At 41.6% G+C, this 22,491-nt stretch overlaps 1 protein-coding gene across 2 annotated transcripts in view; it reads left to right on the forward strand.

Annotated features, from left to right (window-relative positions):
* The first annotated feature begins 937 nt into the window (after positions 1 to 937).
* CAP2 (cyclase associated actin cytoskeleton regulatory protein 2) overlaps positions 938 to 22,491 on the forward strand; it is a 212,310-nt gene continuing 190,756 nt past the window's right edge. Inside the window, exons 1-2 of one of the 2 annotated variants that reach the window (XM_073631112.1) lie at positions 938 to 1,307; positions 14,524 to 14,601. The gene's annotated coding sequence lies outside the window, so the exon portion shown is untranslated. The remainder of the gene's footprint in view (positions 1,308 to 14,523; positions 14,602 to 22,491) is intronic. The other variant, XM_073631111.1, reaches the window with a different exon arrangement.

Raw genomic sequence — 22,491 nt, forward strand, 5'->3', positions numbered from 1 at the left:
CGTACGACGGGACTAGAAAAAGGAAGTTCAATAGCCAGTAGCCAATAGTTTCCGTCTCATACTTGCTTCAGAGTATGCGTCGTTTTTGGTACGTCGGAACAGAATACAGACGAGTGGATTTCCCGATAGAAATTGATTCCGTCGCAAATATTTAGAACATGTTCTCTTTCTAGACCGTCAGAATTTTCGATGTAAAAAAGTCTGATGAGGCATACACACGATCAGTATATACGATGAAAAGCTCCCGTCAGACTTTTTCTGTTGGACATTCCGCTCGTGTGTACGGGGCATTAGTGTGTATGGGGCCTAATACAGGAGGTTTGTTACTGGCCAGATCGCCAGGTGAAAACAAAGAGGAAAAAGGCCTAAAAAAAAAAAAGAAAACTAACACAGCCACCACATCTAATGATTGGTAAGCTGCAATATATTACATTTTTGGTTTTGGGTTTAATACCGCTTTAGGTATGAAATTTGCATATTTACATTGTGCCAAGATAGACCACTGTAACTATTAAAAACAGGTCATTTCTGAAGATTGGCTGAAGATAATCTTGATGATTTCTACCTGTCATAACACAAATGTGCAGGGGGTGAACGCACACAAAATCCTGCTGGTGCTGCATCATAGCTATCTATTGTTTTTTTTACTGTAAGGCCGGTCATACATTATACAATTTTCTTTTAGATTTATCAAAACCATATAATATGAGGTCAAACCTAAACACTTTCAATTTGTATGCCATCAGGAAGGCCCTTGCACTACATCGTTGAAGGTAAATCTAAAGGAAATTGAACAAGAAAATTGTATAATGTTTGGCCACCTTAACCATCTTATTTTTCCACTGAATCAGAGAACAAAAAAAAAAAAAGGCATCTGAAATGGTTGGCGAATGCTCACTCGTGCTTTTCGCACACAGGAAGCCAAGTGATTTGAAGGCAGAAGGCAGTTCTTGCAGTTGTCTCTGAGCTGTCACAGTGAATAAGCTTTTCCTCCCCATCTGCTTGGTGCTGACTGCACTGCACATACATGGTGGAGAGGCAGCAGCTTGCTCTGTGTCCATCTCTCCATCCCTGTCCTCCTTCTCCCCACCCCTTCTGCCCTGCCTGCAGCCCCCACAACACTTGTCTTTATTTGGAGATGCCGGAAAGCACAGCCATCTCTCTGCTTCATGACTGACACACACAGGGATTGAACCGCAGCCTGTGTTTATGTGCCTCCTCCATCTCTTCTGCATCTGTGCTATTCCTTTGCCATTGCTAATACTGGCTTACAGCAGATCTGCATCAGCCCAGCCTTTAGAAAACAGGTAATATCATGTGTGGTGTGACTGTGGAGGGGATCTGGTGCAATCCCTGGCATCATCAGGGATAGGGGGGTGTATGGGGACTTTGATCTTGTGGGTGCACTGGATGATCTTCATGTTTAGGGTCAATACAAGTGACAGTTCCTATTACCGCCTCTGATAGACAGCATTAAGGTTCAAGTCATCAAGCGTGACCACTGGCTCCCTCCCCTCCCGCCCCCTCCCTTTTTTTTTTTCTTGCTGCCAAGGCCTTCTTGAAATCCACATTGCAGTTTGATTTGTAGTTTATGAGGAATTATGTAGGCGCCTGGGTAAAAGGGGGAATTGTTTTACTCCCTGAGGATAATGATTGCGCGATTTGTGAAAATCTCTCTTGCTGATAGCACTACGTATACATTTGAAAAAGTTGGATTTGTTTACTTTGATGTTTTCTTTGTTATTTTATGTTTGTGGATAATAAATGTCAGGCTGCGTTCACGCTATAGTAGGTGATGAACACACACAAAACTGTGTGATTATGCGTTTATTCGTGACCCGTGCAAAAAAATGCGCATCACGCTTGTGGTCCTATTAATTGTTATTGGCAGCTCAAAAAGGTGCACGAGCTTCCTTCCACGTGCCACATGTAGGGCAGTCTATTGGGCTCCCCTAAGTGCGAAGCATGACAACGTGCGAAAATGCGTGTACTCGCAATGCACTACATAGTGACTTCATTTTATAACCTGTTTTATTTCATTCAGTTTGCACTATATACTGCTGTTATATTTTAGCCATGAGAAGAGCATGTGACCAGCATCACCCATTATTCTTAGACAGTACGCAGTCATGTACCACTTTTGGAATCTGTACAAATTGTATTATATCTATAGCGGGGAGGTAACACAGTTACTTTTTTTTCTTTAATGTAATTTATGTTTTCTTTGTAATCATTGGTGCTTTCATGAGCAAAACAAATTGTGCACATTTGGAGAAAGCCTAATGCCGTGTACACACGAGCGGACTTTTCGACCGGACTGGTCAGACGGGACAAATGCGTTGGACAATCTGATCGTGTGTGGGCTTCATCGGACCTGCAGCGGACATTTTCGGTCGAAAATCAGACGGACTTTAGATTTGGAACATGTTTTAAATCTTTCCGACAGACTCGAGACCAGTCGAAAAATCCGCTTGTCTGTATGCTAGTCCGACGGACGAAAACCAACGCTGGGGCAGCTATTGGCTACTGGCTATCAAGTTCCTTATTTCAGTCCGGTCATACGTCATCGCGTACGAATCCGTCGGACTTTGGTGTGATCGTGTGTAGGCAAGTCCGTTCGTTCGGAAGTCAGTCAGAAGTCCGTCAAAAGTCCGTCGAAAGTCCGTCGGAAAGACTGTCGGACTTTTGATGCCGAAAAGTCCGCCTGTGTGTACACGGCATTAGCGGAAGAGAAAGGAATTCTTAGAAAGGTCAAGGCCTAGGCTATCCTCATAGGGATCTGAACATTAGGGGTGAAATTATACTTTTCTTATGACATCCTCTGGTTTGCCAGGTCATAGATAATATAAAGAATTCAGATTTAGGGTCCATTTACAATGTTGCGTCACGTGATCTAAAGTGCTAAAATGCATGAGTCTTGATTATTTCAGTTGAGTCTGTTCCCACATCATTAGTGCAGTGTGTTTTATAAAGATATTTCTGCATTTTTTTGCCTTGGGAGGCCATTAGAAGTGAATGGCAGAGCATTCAAACGTATATAACACATTTTGATGTGTTGGCAACAGGTAATAACAAGCCTTGGTCAATAGCATTGAAGATGCACATCAATGCACCTGCCCAAAAAACACTCATATGTCTAAATGGCTATAACAGGTGTTTTGATGCATTGGCAACAGGTATTAACAAGCTTTGGTCAATGGTTGTTAGCTCCATCCACTCTAAATTTAAAAATGGATTGAAGATAAGCATCAATGCACACTGAGGTTAGGAAAAGCACCTGCCCAAAAAAAGGCACCTCTACGCTCACTCATATATCTAAATAGCTATAATATGTGTTTTGATGCATTGGCAACAGGCATTAACAAGCTTTGGTTAATGGTTGTAATCCCTATCCGCTCTAGATTTAAAAAATGCATTAAAGATGAACATCAATGCACACTGAGGTGGGAAAATACACCTGCCCAAAAAAATGCACCTCTGCACACAATCATACCTATAAATGACTATAACATGTTTTGATGCGTTGGTAACAGGTATTAACAAGGCTTGGTCAATGGCTGTTTACCCTACTCCAAATGCTAAATTCAAAAACACTCTAAAGGCGCATGTCAATGCATGTAGAGCAGGGGTCTCCAAACTTTCTAAAGAAAGTTCAGACTTTAGGGGGGCCAGATGGTGCAGTGGGTGTAAATAATGCCAGATCTTAGGTATTAGGGGAAAATAGTTGGTGTTGTTAGGAGGTATAGTGCCCCATTTTTGTTGTCAGTGGAAGGAATTATCCCCTATCATTGGCGTCAGTGGACTAGTGCCCCATTGTTGGTATCAGTTGGAGGAATAGGGCCCCACTGTTGGTGTCAGTGGAAGGAATAATGCTCCATTGTTGGTGTCAGTGGAAGGAATTATGAACCATTGTTGTTTTCAGTAGCAGGAAAAATGCCTCAAGGGCCGGATAAAGAAAAAGGGCTGCATTGGGCCCCAGGGCCGCAGTTTGGAGACCACTGATGTAGAGGAATGAAAATGCACCTGCCCAGGAAATTGCACCTTTACGTACATTCATAGGTCTAAGAAACCTGTTTTAAGAGACATACATAGGCTATCAGTATTGAGGTCTACTGAAGATGATAGTTGCCTGACTGGTACGCTGATGCTTAGGCTGCAACCAAAAAAGCAGAGCGATAGGGAATTATTTTTGACTTTTACCTCTGTATGTTTGTTTTGGATCTGTGACTTGGTGGCCCCTATAGTTCTCTAATGACATATTTTTTTAAATATACTGGCAAATTGACAATGTACTAAAGGTGCTTAAAATTATACACATACTTGTTAATGATTTACTGGGTCCATAAACAATGTAACATTTTATATACTCTGATCGTACCTCAGTGCATAATTTTAGTGGCTTTCCTTTGGACTTCAAAATTAACATAGAAAATACACAGTTTATGAATGTTGCAGGTATAAGCACTAAGAAGCCACCAAATTTGTTCACTCTCACCAGTAAATCCATTCATGATTACTGTCCTAACGACTTTTTTGTTGGTTGCTTGGTTCCGGCCAGGGGCGGACTGATAACTCATGGGGCACCCGGGCAATAGGAGATTATGGGGCCCCCAGGCAATCAGAGATTATGGGGCCACACAGTATACACACACACAGTATACAATCACACAGTATACACATACATGTACACACAGTATACACAGACAGATGTAAAAAAAAACACAGATTTATACATACTGTCCCTGGTTTTACTGAGGCTGGCAACCCTGATGGGGCCCCCTAGTGGCCCAGGGCCCTCGGGCAGTGCCCGAGTGGCTCAATGGTCAGTCCGCCCCTGGTTCCGGCATATCTCAGCTTCCTACTTATGACTCTTAAAATTGGCCAGCTCAACCTATATATTAAGTAGGATAGGAGAAAAGACAAACATCTCCAGCCTATTTTGTCCAGGCTACTTCAGAAAATTGCTTATGTATGAGAAAAGATGTGTGTAGGCGTTGTCCATACCAACCAATAAGATTCCGTGTTTCATTTTCTTACTACAGGTCACAAAATGAAAATGAAACCTGGCTAGTATCTTCCAGAGCAGAAGCCCAGCCATTTCCTCTGTATTAGTGTCTATATTCAGACATTTTACATAAAAAATGTAGAGATTTACATTTGTCTATTTACATTTATTAATCTCTTAATGGAATACCTTTGTGAGGGACAACATACCCTTGTGTTTTTAGATATGAATGGCATTCATGTTTTCCAAATATGCTACTTGTAAATATTTTATTTATCAAATTATTTTGAACAATCTGTGCTGCTCCATTGCTTTCAGTTTCAATATCACTAAAAAACTGAAGGGGGGATGGAGTACAGGGGCTGATACCAACAATCTGGCACTATTCCTCCCATTGACACCAATAATGGAGTACTATGTCTTCATCAAATGCCAACAATGGGGCAATATTCCTCCCACTGATACCAATGATGGGGCATTCTTTACTCCCATTGATGCCAGGGAATTTTCTACTCCTAAGGGCCAGAGTCCAGGCCCCCCTCAATATCTGAAGGACAGTAAACCAGCCCTTTGATCAGAAAGTTTGGAGACCCCTGCGCTAGGGGAAGGAGATCAGTTCTTACAGGCTCAAATACACATGAAATACACTTGAAAACACTAGATTTTAGTGTTTCTAGGTGTTTCTATTGAAGTCTGTGAGGCCAAAAAACGTCCACATCTGCCTAAAAAGTAGCTCATGAGGCTTTTCAAGCATCAGGCTTAATACAGGTATCGGAGTGCTCATACGTGAACAAAATATATGGTACAATAATTTTGGTTGTTGAGCCTTTTGGAGCTTGAAGTTACAAAACTGACAGGTGTGAATGGGGCCTTATTTTCTTTGGAAGCAGAATCTTGGCAGCCTGGCAGCCTTCTATTGTAACCACATAGAATGTTTCTGAAATGTTAGCAACAGGCTGAAATTTGACTTCAAAGTCTCTGTTGTGATCTTTGAGAACTTATATGCTCTGTGTCTGTTGAGGAATATATATATATATACACTGTATATAAATTAAAATGTTGAGCTTTAAAGTGATTGTAAGGTTTTTTTTTTTTTGTTTTTAATAACAAACATATCATACTTGTGAAAAAATTATATATGTGAATATCGCGCTGTCAAAAGTGAACGTGAGCAGCTAGCACAAACAAGTGATCAAAACCCTGTAAAAATAATAAAATGCAAAAAGAAAGTGCAGCGCTAGAAAATCAATAATAACTAACATTGACTCATGACATACAATGTAGATATATCCCAAAAGTGTACATAAGTGTGGTTAACAAATATACAGAATTTAACGTGGTTGGCAGATATGTTTAAGTAACACACTTGTTGGAAATTGAGTCCCAAGAACATCTACTCAAAGTATACATATCTGGGTGTACACCCACTGTGTCAAATAAGCTTATATGGGATCCTCATCCATATAAGCCTATTTGACACAGTGGGTGTACACCCAGCTGTGTCCAGTTGCTCTGGTAAGCCCCCCTCTCATATATATGGTGGTGGATCTCCTATCAACACGATACTAATATTTTTTTGCACTTCTTGTTGTTATACATATACTTCAACGGATGTTTCATGGACTTTTTTCTACACCAGCATATGTCAGATATGTATACTTTGAGTAGATGTTCTTGGGACTTAATTTCCAACAAGTGTGTTATTTAAACATATCTGCCAACCACGTTAAATTCTGTATATTTGTTAACCACACTTATGTACCCTTTTGAAACATATCATACTTACCTCCACTGTGCAGCTCGTTTTGCACAGAGTGCAACCTGCTCTTCTGGGGTCCCCCGGCGGCTCTCGCAGCTCCCCGCATCAGATAACCCCCTGGGAGAAGCGCTCTCCCGGGGGATTACCTTACGGGCGTGCTCCCGAGTCAGGCATTCGGCGTCCATAGAGGCCGATTGCAGGACTCAGCCCCGCCCCCCATAGCCCACGTCATTGAATTTGATTGACAGCAACGGGAGCCAATGGCTTCGCTGCTATCAATCTATCCAATCAAGAGCCGGGAGCCCATGGAGAGAGAGACAGCACGTCCACGCTGACTGAATGAAGGGGTTCAGGTAAGTAAAACAGGTGGGCTAGGGGGCTGGTGACTGCCAGGTGTTTTTTCACTTTAATGCATAGGATGCATTAAGGTGAAAAAACATGAACCTTTACAACCCCTTTAAGGGCCCATAGGACCATGTGGGAGGCAGTGGGGAATTGACCAGCTTTGAAATGTAGCCATAGCAACAAAGACCACAGGCTGCTTCAGATGTGCTGTATCCTCTAGGTACCTGCACTTTATACATAACAGCAGATTTGTTTCCCTTAAAGAATATGTTACCCCAGCATTTCATATTCCTGATATATGCCTGGTGCATCATGTACTTGTGTTAAAAGGTATCCTTTTCTTTTTGTATTGCTTCCTATGTGTGAAATAGCTAGTGTTCGTGCCAGTCCCCCTACTTTCCTATTTCAAACTGACCATGCTAGGCATGAGAGCACATCCATCTGAGCATGGTCAGTTTTCTGGCTGTGTTCGGCTGTGCTCGGAGAACAGCCTGCCTGTCCTCCAATGACCAAGACTTGTGCTGACATGCCCCCCCCCTGCACAGCCAATGATAAAAAAAAGTGTGTATATATATATATATATATATACAATATCTCACAAAAGTGAGTACACCCCTCCCATTTTTGTAAATATTTTATTCTATCTATTCTATAGTGACAACACTGAAGAAATGACACTTTGCTACAATGTAAAGTAGTGAGAGTACAGCTTGTATAACAGTGTAAATTTGCTGTCCCCTCAAAATAACTCAACACACAGCCATTAATGTCTAAACTGCTGGCAACAAAAGTGAGTACACCCCTAAGTGAAAATGTCCAAATTGGGCCCAATTAGCCATTTTCCCTCCCCGGTGTCATGTGACTCGTTAGTGCTACAAGGTCTCAGGTGTGAATGGGGAGCAGGTGTGTTAAATTTGGTGTTATCGCTCTCACTTACTCATACTGGTCACTGGAAGTTCAACATGGCATCTCGTGGCAAAGAAAGCTCTGAGGATCTGAAAAAAAGAATTGTTGCTCTACTTAAAGATGGCCTAGGCTATAAGAAGATTGCCAAAACCCTGAAACTGATCTGCAGCATGGTGGCCAAGACCATACAGCTGTTCAACAGGACAGGTTCCACTCAGAACAGGCCTCGCCATGATCGACCAAAGAAGTTGAGTGCACGTGCTCAGTGTCATATGCAGAGGTTGTCTTTGGGAAATAGACATATGAGTGCTGCCAGCATTGCTACAGAGGTCGAAGGGGTGGGGGGACAGCCTGTCAGTGTTCAGACCATACACCGCACACTGCATCAAATTGGTCTGCATGGCTGTCATCCTAGAAGGAAGCCTCTTCTAAAGATGATGCACAAGAAAGCCCACAAACACTTTGCTGAATACAAGCAGATTAAGGACATGGATTACTGGAAACCTAGATAAACTTATTTGGTTCAGATGGTGTCAAGCGTGTGTGGCGGCAACCAGGTGAGGAGTACAAAGACAAGTGTGTCTTGCCTACAGTCAAGCATGGTGATGGGAGTGTCATGGTCTTGGGCTGCATGAGTGCTGCCGGCACTGGGAAGCTACAGTTCATTGAGGGAACCATGAATGCCAACATGTACTGTGACATACTAAAGCAGAGCATGATCCCCTCCCTTTGGAGACTAGGCCGCAGGGCCCTGATAAGGACCCCAAACACACCTCCAAGATGACCACTGCCTTGCTAAAGAAGCTGAGGGTAAAGGTGATGGACTGGCCAAGCATGTCTCCAGACCTAAACCCTATTTATTATCTGTGTAGTATCTGTGGGGCATCCTCAAATGGAAGGTGGAGGAGCGCAAGGTCTCTAACATCCACCAGCTCTGTGATGTCGTCATGGAGAAGTGGAAGATGACTCCAGTGGCAACCTGTGAAGCTCTGGCGAACTCCATGCCCAAGAGGGTTAAGGCAGTGCTAAAAAAATAATGGTAGCCACAAAAAATATTGACACTTTGGGCCCAATTTGGACATTTTCACTTAGGGGTGTACTCACTTTTGTTGCCAGCGGTTTAGACATTAATGGCTGTGTGTTGAGTTATTTTGAGGGGACACCAAATTTACACTGTTATACAAGCTATACCCTCACTACTTTACATTGTAGCAAAGTGTCATTTCTTCAGCGTTGTCACATGAAAAGATAGAATAAAATATTTACAAAAATGTGAGGGGTGTATTCACTTTTGTGAGATACTGTATATATATATATATATATATATATATATATATATATATATATATAGCAAAGGAAATGCTTTAAATATATATATATATATATATACACACACAAATATTTTGCTATGTTTTTCTATTTTAAACTGAATGGGCTGGTTTACAAGGTAAGGATTAATTTATACTTTGATAAAACCATGGGAAGCCATAGCTTCATAGTAGCCTTTGAATTGCCATTGGCAGGAATAATGGGCCGTACACACAATAGGATTTTCCAACAACAAATGTTCGATGTGAGCTTGTTGGCGGAAAGTCCAACCATGTGTATGCTCCATAGAACATTTGTTGGTGGAATTTCCGCCAACAAATGTTTGAGAGCAGGTTCTCAAATTTTCCGACAACAAGACTTGTTGTCGGAAATTCCGATTGTGTGTACACAATTCCGATGCACAAAAGTCCACGCATGCTCGGAATCAAGCAGAAGAGCCGCACTGGCTATTAAACTTAATTTTTCTTGGCTCGTTGTACGTGTTGTACGTCACCATGTTCTTGACGTTCGGAATTTCCAACAACATTTGTGTGACCGTGTGTATGCAAGATAAATTTGAGCCAACATCCTTCGGAAAAAAATCCACGGTTTTGTTGTTGGAAAATCCTATCGTGTGTCCATAGCATAAGTGTCACAGGATCAACGTCTGGTGCTATATCCAATATAAAGTACCCTGTACCAGGACAGACAGCACCAAAGTAAATTATTTACAATCTGTGATTTGAATTGTATTTTTCCATATCTGGCCACCTATGGACATGTGTGGGTCAATCTATGGCCTACTGTAGCGGAATGGGGTGAAGGAGAATATGATAAAGGGGCTGCTGACAGGAGTGCCAAGACCCTCTGTAGCTGGATAAACACAATCATCTGCTCTTTTTTTCTACAGGCACCTTATTGGTTCTGCTTAGTTCAATGAAGGTTCTGCATATCCTTTGGGTGCCATGAAATGGAATAGATGAAGCTTGTAAGAAGGTTTGTCCTAATTGACTTAATGTGAAGGGCAGCAGGAACTCAAAGGCCATGATTGCACCAGCCTTATGAGCTTAAAGCAAAGGAAATGCTTTAAATGTTCATTCGTATCTGTTCAGGCCCCACTTCTGGGGAGTGTTCAGTGGATGAGGGACTTGCAAAGAACCCTCCCTTTTTACACCTGTGGACACCTGTGTGAATGCGCTGTTAGCAAGGAATCACAAATACTACTGTATAGACATCGGCAGCTACTCATACAGATCTTTTTTCATTTCTATGGGTATCTTATATGTGCACTATGCTGTAGCCATTTAATGAACCTTCATCATGAAAGAGACTCTATTAGTGCAGTCTCTATTCATACTTAACACATGGATATCACATTATTAGCATGTTGGTGTGATCAGGGTCTCACAGTTTGCTTCACACTTTGAAGAACTTTGAATGAAATCCTGAGGCAGCATTCTTGGTTTCCCACCTATTTTATACTGTAGTCATCCAAGAGTATTTCATAGCTAAAGGGGAACATAGACACTCTTCTCGTCAGTGGATTTAAAGCAATGGTAATATAAATAAGTGAAAAGTTTGGGAGAGTTTATAGCGGAGTTCCAGCCTGGGAAAAAAAAAAAATAAAAGTCAGCAGCTACAAATACTGTAGCTGCTGACTTTTAATATAAAGACACTTACCTGTCCAGTGAGCCCACGATGTCGGCACCCCAAGGCGACCCGTCCATTGGCTTTGGGTGCAGTCGCCGGCATTGCAACTCAGGGAAACCGGCAGTGATGCCTTCAGGCTTCACAGCCAGTTTCCTACTGTGCATGCGCGAGTTGCGCAGAGCTTTCTGAATGGTCCCATCATCTTTTGGAACACACACAGGTCCCAGAGGGCAGCGGGGGGAGGAGGGGGCCTGGATGCAATCGCTGAAGTAATGTACCTCGCCGTGGCGAAATAGGACAGAAGTTCCGAAGAATAAATGAAAAAAAGGTACCCAAAAGACAAAAAAATAAAAATAAATATCCAAAAACGAGGGGTGGGGGATGGGGTGGTCAATTGTTTGAGACCGAGTTGTCTTTTTTCCTGGAACTCGACTTTAATGAGCTGGATGTTAGGAGTCGATCCTTTTTTGCTATTTATATTTACAATAAACTGATGCGTAAATGATCAACTGATATTTGAAATGTCAGAACATCCAGTAATTCATTCAGGGTTATTGTATTTGGAAATGAATTGTCAGAAGCAGATCTTGTCATCCTAAAGAAAAGTACTGTGGTCGGTTTCTATAAATGTAGACAGTCAAATATAACTGACTATGATTTATGATATTATCACGCTGTAGAGTATATTTAAATTAGTTTTATAAATTACAAGGTTAAAAAGGAAATTTTTATTCCCAGCCATTTATAATGGAGAGGAAGTCCTGATCCTCAGACCTCAAAGGAGCGAGGATTATAGAGCTGTGGTTTAGTTTGTTTAAACACAGGTAGTATTGGGCATTTTACGGTGGTTATGGGTCACTATAAAGAAATATATTTTCTGATAACTACATTTTATTGATAGAATACAACATAATATTTAGTTTCTTTATTTTGCATGCCTTTATTTATGTTTTTCTCCATATTTACATGCAGATCAAGCTGTCCAGCAACCGTGACAGCGATAGGAGTTGGAACAAGCCACATAAAACTGTCAGGGGTGTTTAAGCAATTGCAACAAACTTTTTTTTTTTTAAGAGGATTTAATCTTGAAGTAAATAAAAAAAGAAAAAAGAAAAAAAGAATACAAGCAGGCGGGCCTTATTGCAGAAAAGACATGTCTGTTCTGCAAAAAAAATAAACTTGCCTGCTCGCAATCTTCTTTGGATTGTACACTGCATCGCACACCAGCAACTCAGGATACATTCTTGGCACACCTTGTTGCCAGAATGAATAAACTCCTGTACGCATGTGTGCAAGTTACCTCATTGCCCGCCAGCCAATCAAAATGGCTGAAGACCCAAAACCCAGAAGAAGCTGAAGAGAGGATGTCTGTGCATGTAAGTGTGGAGAGCAATATAAATTAAGCATCAGAAATAAAAAGAAACTAAACATTACACTAAACATTATCATAACACATACAATATTGTTTGCAAAAGTTATCCTGCAAAAAGATGTTGCAACTTTTTAAAATTTAGTATACAGGATTTTTTTTTTCTAGAAATCAGAGTAGTAGCTTATCTGCATTTGAACAAGAGATAACTGTTGAAAATATGGACTTGCTCTTCACAACCCTATATAGCCTGGAATGTGTTGGTGCAATAAATGTGTTTGTGTGTTTTTTTTACTGATGCTGGCCATACACTATATGAAAAATTGTCCAAAATTCGGTCATTTAGACAGTTTTGTTTGTTTTTCAGCCGCTTAGTGGGCACAAGATTGATAATCGTTAGGTCGTTTTTGAGCCAAAAAAACGATGGACAGGTTTGGAAATTTTCTGCCGAACGATAAATTGAAAGGTTAATGTGTTTCCCATCCGAACTGTCTGCACTAGGTATATTTAAAAAAACAAACAAAAAATGCATTCATTTATGTCCACGGAACGATTTATTGGTCGTTACATGATGGCACTATCGTTTGCGCTCATGGCCGAATGTTCGTCTTTCGAAAATGGATTCGGCCGACTTTTCGTATAGTGTATGGCCAGTATTAGAGTTTATTCGTTGCTGGAAACTCTAGTTAGCTACCAAGCTATTGTCTCTGTATAAGTAAGTGAGGAATATTATTGATATGAGCAATGTGGTTAGTAACATAAGAAGGAAATTGAGACGGAGGTTACGGCAGAGATATAAGACCTGTACACACAATCGTACAAAATATACCGCTTTCGAACCGATCCACGATAATCTGATCGTTAGTACACAGCTTTCGAGAGTCAGTCATGATAATTCATGCAAAATGATCTAATGGGCCAAGCACAAAAATGTTTCTTGTACGATTTTCATTCAATCAGTACAGTTGTCATTCGAAAATGTAATACAAATACACTACAACACATGACATCACTTCCAAATTGTTATTCTTTTGTACACGAATTTTCGTCACTGCCTTATAAAACTTCATAAATTCTTTTCGATATGAGACTAGCATGCAAAAGAAAAAACGGACAATCATTCGTCCGATAATCTCATTGTATGTACCAGGCCCTGTGTACCAGGCATTACAGGTACACTTAGAGGCTAGTGATGTTACAAAACATTTTATATAACCCAAGCAATACACAACCATTAATTATCTTTGTATATTCTATTCTCTCTGTTTTAAATTGCACATGTAAACCCTATACAGAGCAGACCCTGTAAAGCATAGAGGCTTAAAGGAGCCAAACAAAAAAAATCATGTGTGTGAGATTATAAAACTAAATTCTAAGAACTGTATAGGAAAGCCTACTGAGTCTGTGAAAGCTGGATTTACTGTATGACAGTTCCCAAATGGTACTGACAGGCTCCACAACTTAGTGCTGGCCATAATGCTTTTAGATGCATTTATCTGCAACCCAGGATGCCCAAATCCCAGGCTGTTATATCTAGAAAGATTTAATCTGGTCCTGCTCACTCCCACATGATGCAGGTTCCTATTTGTCCATCGCTATGATGGTCTTCCTTACTGCCCAGAAAGTAGAGAGGTTGCAAGTAATGCAACAGCCCAAGTCACCATAAACAAGCAAAATAATTAATATATGCCTTACCATATAGAAGTAGTTTGAGATAAGGTTTTGCATTTTAACAAGTAATTCAGAAATTTCAGCAAATATTTTCAGTTTCAGAGCCATAGAAGATGGGTAGAACCTCTATCTGGCTTTCTAGAACTCGGGGTAAAAATCTGTTTAACAATAGCACAACAGCAGTAAAAAATGCTTTTTTCAGTAGACTGGTAGAAGGTTGTAACCTCTTTTATTTTTTCAGCCTGTCCTTATTCTTGTCTATTTCCCCACACCTGTTAAAGTGACAATGTTGTCACTGGGCAGCAAGTGAGGAGGTAATCTCCTCTTCTACTGAAAATAGCAATAAAAACCTGAGGGGGATTCTAACCCCTACTCACACCGTCAAAAAGTAAAACAATGTGTTGGCTGGATTTCCACTTTAAGCATGCAAAATATTACATGCTCTTTTGAATTTCAGTAAAAAAAGGATGGACATCCATTTTTAATGGGGGTTGGTGTGTCTCATTACAGACCGCTACTGGACAAATTGGATGGTGAAGTTATAATAAGTGCAAGGCGCAATGTGATTGGATTTCACCAACTATTGGGGTATGTCATTATAGACTTTCAGTTATCCCCTTTTGGCTATTCCCCTGTTTTTGGTCATCTGCCCTCACCATTTACCACTCACTCTTTGTTTGAATCTGCATATTGCTCTATGAGGCTTATCTTATAGCCATATTGTCCCTACTGTGTCCCCTTCACGTCTGCGGGCTGCTCTGGGGGTCCCCTTTTCCTCCCCACCCCTTTTATGGGGGACTGGAAATTTTATGGGCTCTGGCTCTAACGCTGTGCATATAAGATCTCCAGAGGAAGCCTATTGGCAAAACGTATAGAGATCTACATCAGTGAACCCTGTATTTTGGCTCTATATATGGAAGAACCCAAATCAATTTCATATACCTAAGTGCTAAATTTATTGGGTCAAATATAACATTGCCCCCATGTTATTTAGGGAGTGCAATGTAATATGTTTGATGGATTTGAGATTTTTGTGCTTTTATGCCATGAAAATTTTAACTAATTTACATAAACCTTTGTACTTTTATACAATTTTTGAGTACTCATTTCTTATATTTGGGGTTAAAGGTGGCAACCTAAAAAGTCCATCTTTCTGAATTTCAGTAAAAAGACTATTTTTAAAAAAAGTTTTCAATTATAGGGAATCAGGAACATACTGGGGTTGAATACGTTAAGGTAAATAGTCTGTGCACTTTACAAGCTTAGTGAATGTGGTGAAGCTCTGCTGATTTCCATCATCCAATAATGTGCAAACAAAATGTTTTTTTTCTTTTTATGTACTTGCACCTGACTGAATATTCTTTACAAAGTGAGGCTTTGCCACATTCACAAAGCTTAGCAGAAAATGAATGCAATTGCACTTGCATAATGAATAGTCTATTTGCCTTTAGTAAATCAACACCAGTGCATAGAGAAAAATAAAATACACTGTTTTTATAATTTATAAACACATAAGATACTGTGCTTTCCTTCTTTTTTTTTTTTTTTTTTTGCAGTTTGTTGCTTTTGCGTGTTTATATTGGAAATGAGAGTATTTTTAATATTGATCATTGTTTTTAAAAATGATTAGTGGGCTGTATTTCCTAGCTTGTACTGGGTTCTTTTGAATTTCATCTATACACTTATAATTTGCCCATGACCTACTCAGCAGACTTCTGTGTCTGTTAGTATAGAGTATGTGTGAGAACAATTCTATCCTTACAGTACAGTGTAGATGAATGAGAGCGACAGTGCTCGTGTCTTAATTAATAATTCAAACAAAGAGGATTCATACAAGATTCAGTGATGTGTGCGCAGACTACATCTCTAAAGTAAAATGAAGACTGGGTGACCATCTTCTGTTTCCTCTAAAACTGCTACTAAGCCATCTACTATATGGTTTGTAAACCTGCATAGAACACAGACCTCCAGCTCTACAATGGAAGTCAATTAAAGCGACACTAAACTCTGGTTAAAAAAATCTATTCAAGCATGTATTCTCAGCTCAGAAAAGTATCTTCTATTGCTCTTCTTCTTGGTGGATTTCTAGTGTGTTTTGGAACATTATTTTGTTGAAAAATCAATTTCTGGTCCAGCTTCAACTTTTGGACAGATGGCCTCATGTTCATATCAAACATACATTGGTATGATTCTGAATTCATAGTGACTCAATGTCTTCAAGCTGCCCAGGTTTCCAACAAGAAAAATGATGAGTTAATAGTATTTTTTTGTCTTTCTGTCTTATGTAATCACAATAAAAACTTGACATATTGTTCTCTATCCAAAACAAATTGATGGCTACAGCTTAACTGTCAAGTGTTAGTCCAGCCAAAATTTTTTTTGAATAGTGTGGCAAAGCATTAGAAGCTCTCTCATGTTCCAGTGCTCCTCGGTGCTTTGTTAGATTGATTCACCCTCATTTACTGTGACAGTAACAACGGCTTTCAGACAGCATGAAAAAAGTTTTAGCTGGACATACACTTTAAGTGAATAATTGAAAAAAGAAGCACATGTGACTTAAAGCCTCTTCTCTTAGCTGTCCTTTTTTTGGAACCAGATCCTCCTGTCTCTCTTTCCTGAGTTGTCCCTCTTTTTGGTCTGATGTATGGACCACCGTGGGTATGGCTTGGGTGTGTCTTTTTACAACATAATTTGTGCCAAAAGGTATTACCCATTCCCATCTCAGAAAGTTGGATGGTATGCATGTATTTCTGATACCTGCTAAACATTCCTTAAAACCCAGGGCTGAAACAGCGTTGGTCCAATAAATGCATACTGTATGATTGTATCTAAGTTCTTATGTTGCTGTATACTGGCTGACTGGCAACTTTTGCCCATATACAACTAATGCCCATGGTGCAGCGACGAGGCCCCCCTCCCACTCTCCATCTTCCCTGCTTCCTCCCCACACCCATCCCAGGCTGAAGCTCCACTCCAGGTACTCTCTGCTCACCAGGCAGGTAAGACTGGACACCGACTACTGCACAGACTCTGTGTCCCTGAACTAGCCGGCAGGGGGAGGCCAGGGGCTGCAATGGGGAGCTGGAGCGGCTCCGTTGGGCTGGCCAGTGGAGGAGAGCCTCTGGTGGGCCACCAAGCTGGCCTCAGCTCTGAAACAGCGTACACCATCCATGCTGAGGGGGCGACCTGCACTCTGTCCTCGTCCTCATCCCACACTCGGAAGGACACTGGTGGGGACTTTTTTTTTTTGCAAATTCTTTATTTTAACAAAATATCCAACAAACCACATCTAGGCATGATCAACAGTAAGATCATACAGCAGAAGGGGGACCAAGTAGAAAAATGTCACAATAATCTATAATAGATATGACAAAGCATAAAGGTAGAAAGTACAAATCATTTGAGGACAGTTAGTAAGGAAGTTTGAATCAAGAGCACCCCACCATATGGAGCAGGGGGCCTTGAAATTGTAATATTACCCTAAGTGTATACTGCAGTGGGGAATTTTTACTCCTATTCACCAGGAAGCCCGGTCTTCCCTGGCCAGGATACAGCCTTTTTACGGGGCATCCGAGCAGCCCGGGGGGGGGGGGGGGGTAATTGCTCCACTGCCTCCCAGCCCAGTCCGCCCCTGACTGTGTATCGTGCTGCCAAATGATAAGCAAGGGCTGTAGCATCTACCAGCATTAAAGCAATATTTAACCTTCAGTTTTTTACGCACTTTCAACAACTGATCTAATCACTTACTGAGTTAGTGGATTCTTTATCTTTTAATCCTTGCCTATGTTCCTGTTTGAGCTGGTTCTATGATCACTACCCCAGGTTTTCTGTTTCAGGGTGGCTCCTTTCTCTTGCAGCGTCCAATGGAGCCAACTTTTGCATGCAGGGACTATAGTTGTAGCTCCCTACACTGTGTGCATCAATATAAACACACAGCACCAAAGCCTAGGATGGTAAGGCACTACCTGACTCTTCCTTAATTCTCCCTTCTCCAAGCTAAGACTGGCTGGAGGCTAGACTGCCCACTGTTAACTTTTTGCTGTGAAGACCAGGAATTCAGGGAAGCTACACTAAGAGAGCCAGCAGCATTAAATGTTATAAATTGCAGGGATTTTAATATAGTTTACTGGGGAATTATTATTTTATTGTGTTGAATGTGTTAAGCTAAAAACACTGAGCGTTTAATACTGTAACTTTGCAATCCTTATTTACCATTCATGCCTACTCCGTTTCGGAAGTGAAGAGCACTGATCTTGAAAAAGCCAAATTTAGAGCCTGTGTAGGAAATTTAAACATGAGCATTTAAAGTAATTGAAATCCTTGAATGTGAGATTTTATGTAATTTCTATAATAACAAGCAAATTGATATAATCTTGTTTTATGATACCTTGCTCTTTTTACTTAATCATTTTGGGTGAAGGTTCTCAATGTGAAGCCAAAACCTTTGTTCTACTTTTGTAGGCTATTAAAATTATGTTTGCTCCAGTGTTTTGGCACAGCTCTGCTTTAGTTAGAGGACATACATGACAGGCCGGATGATACATGACTGAGTAACAGATTGGATTTAGAACAGTTTATTATGTGCTTTTAAAAGTGATTTAGTATGAATTCTGCAGACACAATAAAGTGTGCTTCCCAGATAGGTTTAAAATTTTTAGTGTTCCTTTTCAAAACTCATTTTACTTTTTGGCTTTGACTTGTTGACCTACATGTGCAAGCTGTTATTATAGGTAAAAATGAAATTACTGTATATTTCCATGGGTATCATCTTGGTCCTTTTACTTTAGTTCATTTGATAAATTAGCATTACAGAAAATACTGGCCAGTTACAGCACAAATTATAAAACTAGCTTATAAAATAGGTTCAAAAAGAATGCTGGGAAATTATATCACAATCAATAGCTGAACATCCAAGTTGATAGCAGGGCTGGATCTTGGGAATGCTGAGGTGGGCTGTGCCTCCCCAGATTTAACTTGTGCCCCCCACGACCACTGACTTCGGTTTCATGGTGGCTCTGGCACGGCATGGAAATGGTTAACACTGATCCAGGCTGGGGGTTCAGAAGAGGACAGGAGTCCTTCTTCCATCCAGACCTGCTCTGCCTTCTGCCACCTGTTATAAAGCTGCAGCCACAGTGAGGATTTGAACGTAGAACTCTATTTGTAAAGAGGGGACTGAGGACTCTGATGTGATTGGGTCTGATTCTGATGTCGTGGGGGATTCAGATATGAAGGGGTGTTGGAATACAGAATTGTAATTTGTGCAACAACTACTGTACATCAGTATTTAATACAGATATATTCAACAGCCAATAGATGGCAGTGTTTATAAGTTTGTATCTGCATCTATGGTAAACTGTATGTCTTTTTCCTGAATAAAATTTCCTGTTTGCAGTTAAGCAGCAAAGCCCATGTGGACTGTGCACTATCTGTCTGTTCTGTAGCTATATATAGAATTTCTAACCAGGGGGGACTCTGCTGTGAAGTGGAGGACACTGGTGGGCAGGTGGAACTCAGATGTGATGTTAAGAGGACTGTCTCTGATGTAATAGATGAATTGTGATGTGAAGGGGGCTGACTCTGATGTAATGGGGGAACTCTGATGTGAAGGGTGAAAAAAGGTTGAGAAACACTGGCCTAATACATGGACTTCCAAGTCATGACTTGTAGTACAAAAGCATGTGAGTGAAAAGGGAATACTGGTTCCCTGCACCTCTGTCACACTCACACCTGCTCCCCTGACTTTTTTTTTTTTCACTGCACCTTAAGATCAGACAGGCTATAACCTGGCCCTGGTTTATAGAATGCGCCACAGAAGGAAGGTTGAATCATGTCTTCACATCAGAAATGTATGTAGTAAGTTGTTAATTTTCATAGTATCACCTTTTTCCTGACCATGCAGGGTTATAATCAGGGATTTCAAGGACTACTTTGTAGCAGTCTGTATGTTGCTTGTTATTTAGACTGGAGTTCATAAATTCACTATGTAATGGAGTCCTTTGCTTTGACAGACATCCTCGTTTTCTTGTTTCTAATGTGAAACTCTGGAGGAGAGAATAGCCATCTATGTTGATGATGCACTGGTGTACTTAGGTGGATCTTCTCAATCCTTTAATGCATTAATAGTGGTGGCTGGTGTTTTTTTGTTTGGGGGGGGTTTGCCCCCGGGGCACCTCACACCCCCCCGGCACCTTATCCCCCACTGTTTGCCGGTCCACCGGCACTTACCCTACCGGCGGGGATAATCGGGGCAGGGGGAGACAGGCTGCAGCAGGATGGTGTCTTCCTCTGAGATCACGGCAGCTTCCGCTGCTCTTCTCCTTCCTTTCTCCTCGGCATCCAATAGGATCGCCTAAGCTTTCAGCCAATCACAACCGTGTAACATACCCGCACTTCCTGATTGGTGGAGAGGCGATTCAGTGTTAGAAAAGTAAATATTAATTTGCTTTTATAACACATCTGGGTGGACTGCCTGCGCAATGCTCTGCGCACCAAGTCCATCTTTTGTGAAGCCTATTAGAGCATATGGCTCTAATCAGGTGCTTCAAAAAACACCCCCGCCGCTGTAATTCAGGCGCCTGGCGTCCGAAAAGGGGCCGGACGCCTGACTAGGGGGGGACAACGGCGGCCATGGATAGATTCCTGCTATGCAGGAATCTATCCATTATACACAGAGGGCCGTGGCTGGTGAAAGGGGGTGCCACTGTGCATTACCAAATATTGTTGACTGTTTCGTGCGTTTCGTGCTTAGGGTAAGCTGTAAGAAGTCTACTTCCTTTCCTATGGGCCCTCCTAATTCCTACTCCTTTCTGACAAATTCCACACTTCAAGCTAGATCCAGATTGATCTAACTCATTTCCCTATCATCAACTTCCTCCCAGTCATCCAAAAAAATTAAATTTAGGATGCAAATTAGGGGTCCCTACCACTGAATCAGCAAGATAAATCTTAGCAAAATGATTTATCAACTCAACAAAAATTCTACCAGTCTAAAGACTCACCAATAGTCCTTAGTAAACAATGGTTCCACTATATTGACTCCACTATTTTTTCCTTTTTTTGGAGTGTCTCCCAGCCCTGCTTTTCTGTCATTGGCCTCTAAGTTCCAGTAGTTGATGATGGAGTGGTCCACTAAATGAGAATGCCTCAGTCGCAGTGAAAGCAACTACACGCTCAGCCTTTGCATGGCATAAGTGCCTATCTATACATGGACATTAGCAGACCCATATTTCATTATGCTTGTACCAATTTAGTGTTTGTTCTTTTTCTATTTCTATGCTTTTAGGTAGACATGTTGAGACAATAAACACTTTGGTCAGGAGTAGCTAATGTATAATATAGTTTCAGGAGTATGCTTAGAGTGCAACGGTCTGGCGTATGAAATATACAATATAGTGTAATAGTACAGGTGTCAAGAGTGTTTAAGGCAAAGAGCACACATTTTGGGAGATTGTAATACACGAAGCACAGGAGGGTTTTTTAATGCTCAGAGCAAACAAATTTGGAGTGCATAATGGACAAGGTGCAGGAGTCATAAATGCATAAGGCACAGAGTTCAGGAGTCAGGAGCATAGAGCGCAAAGAACAGGAGTGCATATTACACAAAACAAGGGATCACAAGTGCATAATGTACAGAACACAGGCTCAGGAGCAGTGGCGGCTGGTGCTGCATCGGTTGGGGGGCGGTGGCAGACGGACCTGACCATGATGGACCCCCCCCAGCCTGCACCACACCATACCCCCCTGTCACCAGCTCACTCACCCTGTGCTGACAGGTGGAGACAACGGTGGCGGCTTCCCCCCTCAGACTCCTCCATTTCTCAGGCTTCTCTTGGTAGCGGTGGCAGCAGGCTTACTCCCTCAGACTCCTCTGTGTCCCGGGATTCCCATGCGTCTCCTCAGCCGTATGTCTCCTCCTCCTTTCTCCTCATAGGCCAATAGGATGACTTTTCCTTTCAGCCAATCGGGAAACGGGTTTCACGGCCCACTTCCTGACTGGCCGGGAAGAGAATCAGTGTGATAATAGCGAATATTTATTCACTATTGTAACACAACTGGGTGGGATCAGAACGCATGGCTCTGCGCCCTGAGCCCCCCCCCCCCCCTGAAGCTTATTAGAGCCTCTGGCTCTAATCATGTGCTTAAAAAAAAAACACCCCCCTTATTGGAATCCATTGTCCGGCGCCCTGTATGTAGATCAGGGGTCCAGACGCATTGGATAGGGGGACAGGGCCCGTGCGCCCCTAATGGAAGGGCCACCACTGCTCAGGAGTATGTAACAGAGTGCAGGGGGGGCGTGGCCTGGACGGGCATGTGAGCGGACGCACTGCACGGAGCTCCCGCCACTGATCCTTATAATATCCTGAACCCGCCACCGATCCGAACCCAGAACTGACCCATCAGTACGCCGCGACCCTACAGGACACATCACAACATTCCCAGAAGGTGCCAGAGGTCCAGAATGACCAGAAAAGGGGA

The sequence above is a fragment of the Aquarana catesbeiana genome, linkage group LG05 (assembly GCF_042186555.1).
Source record: "Aquarana catesbeiana isolate 2022-GZ linkage group LG05, ASM4218655v1, whole genome shotgun sequence".
NCBI lineage: Eukaryota > Metazoa > Chordata > Amphibia > Anura > Ranidae > Aquarana > Aquarana catesbeiana.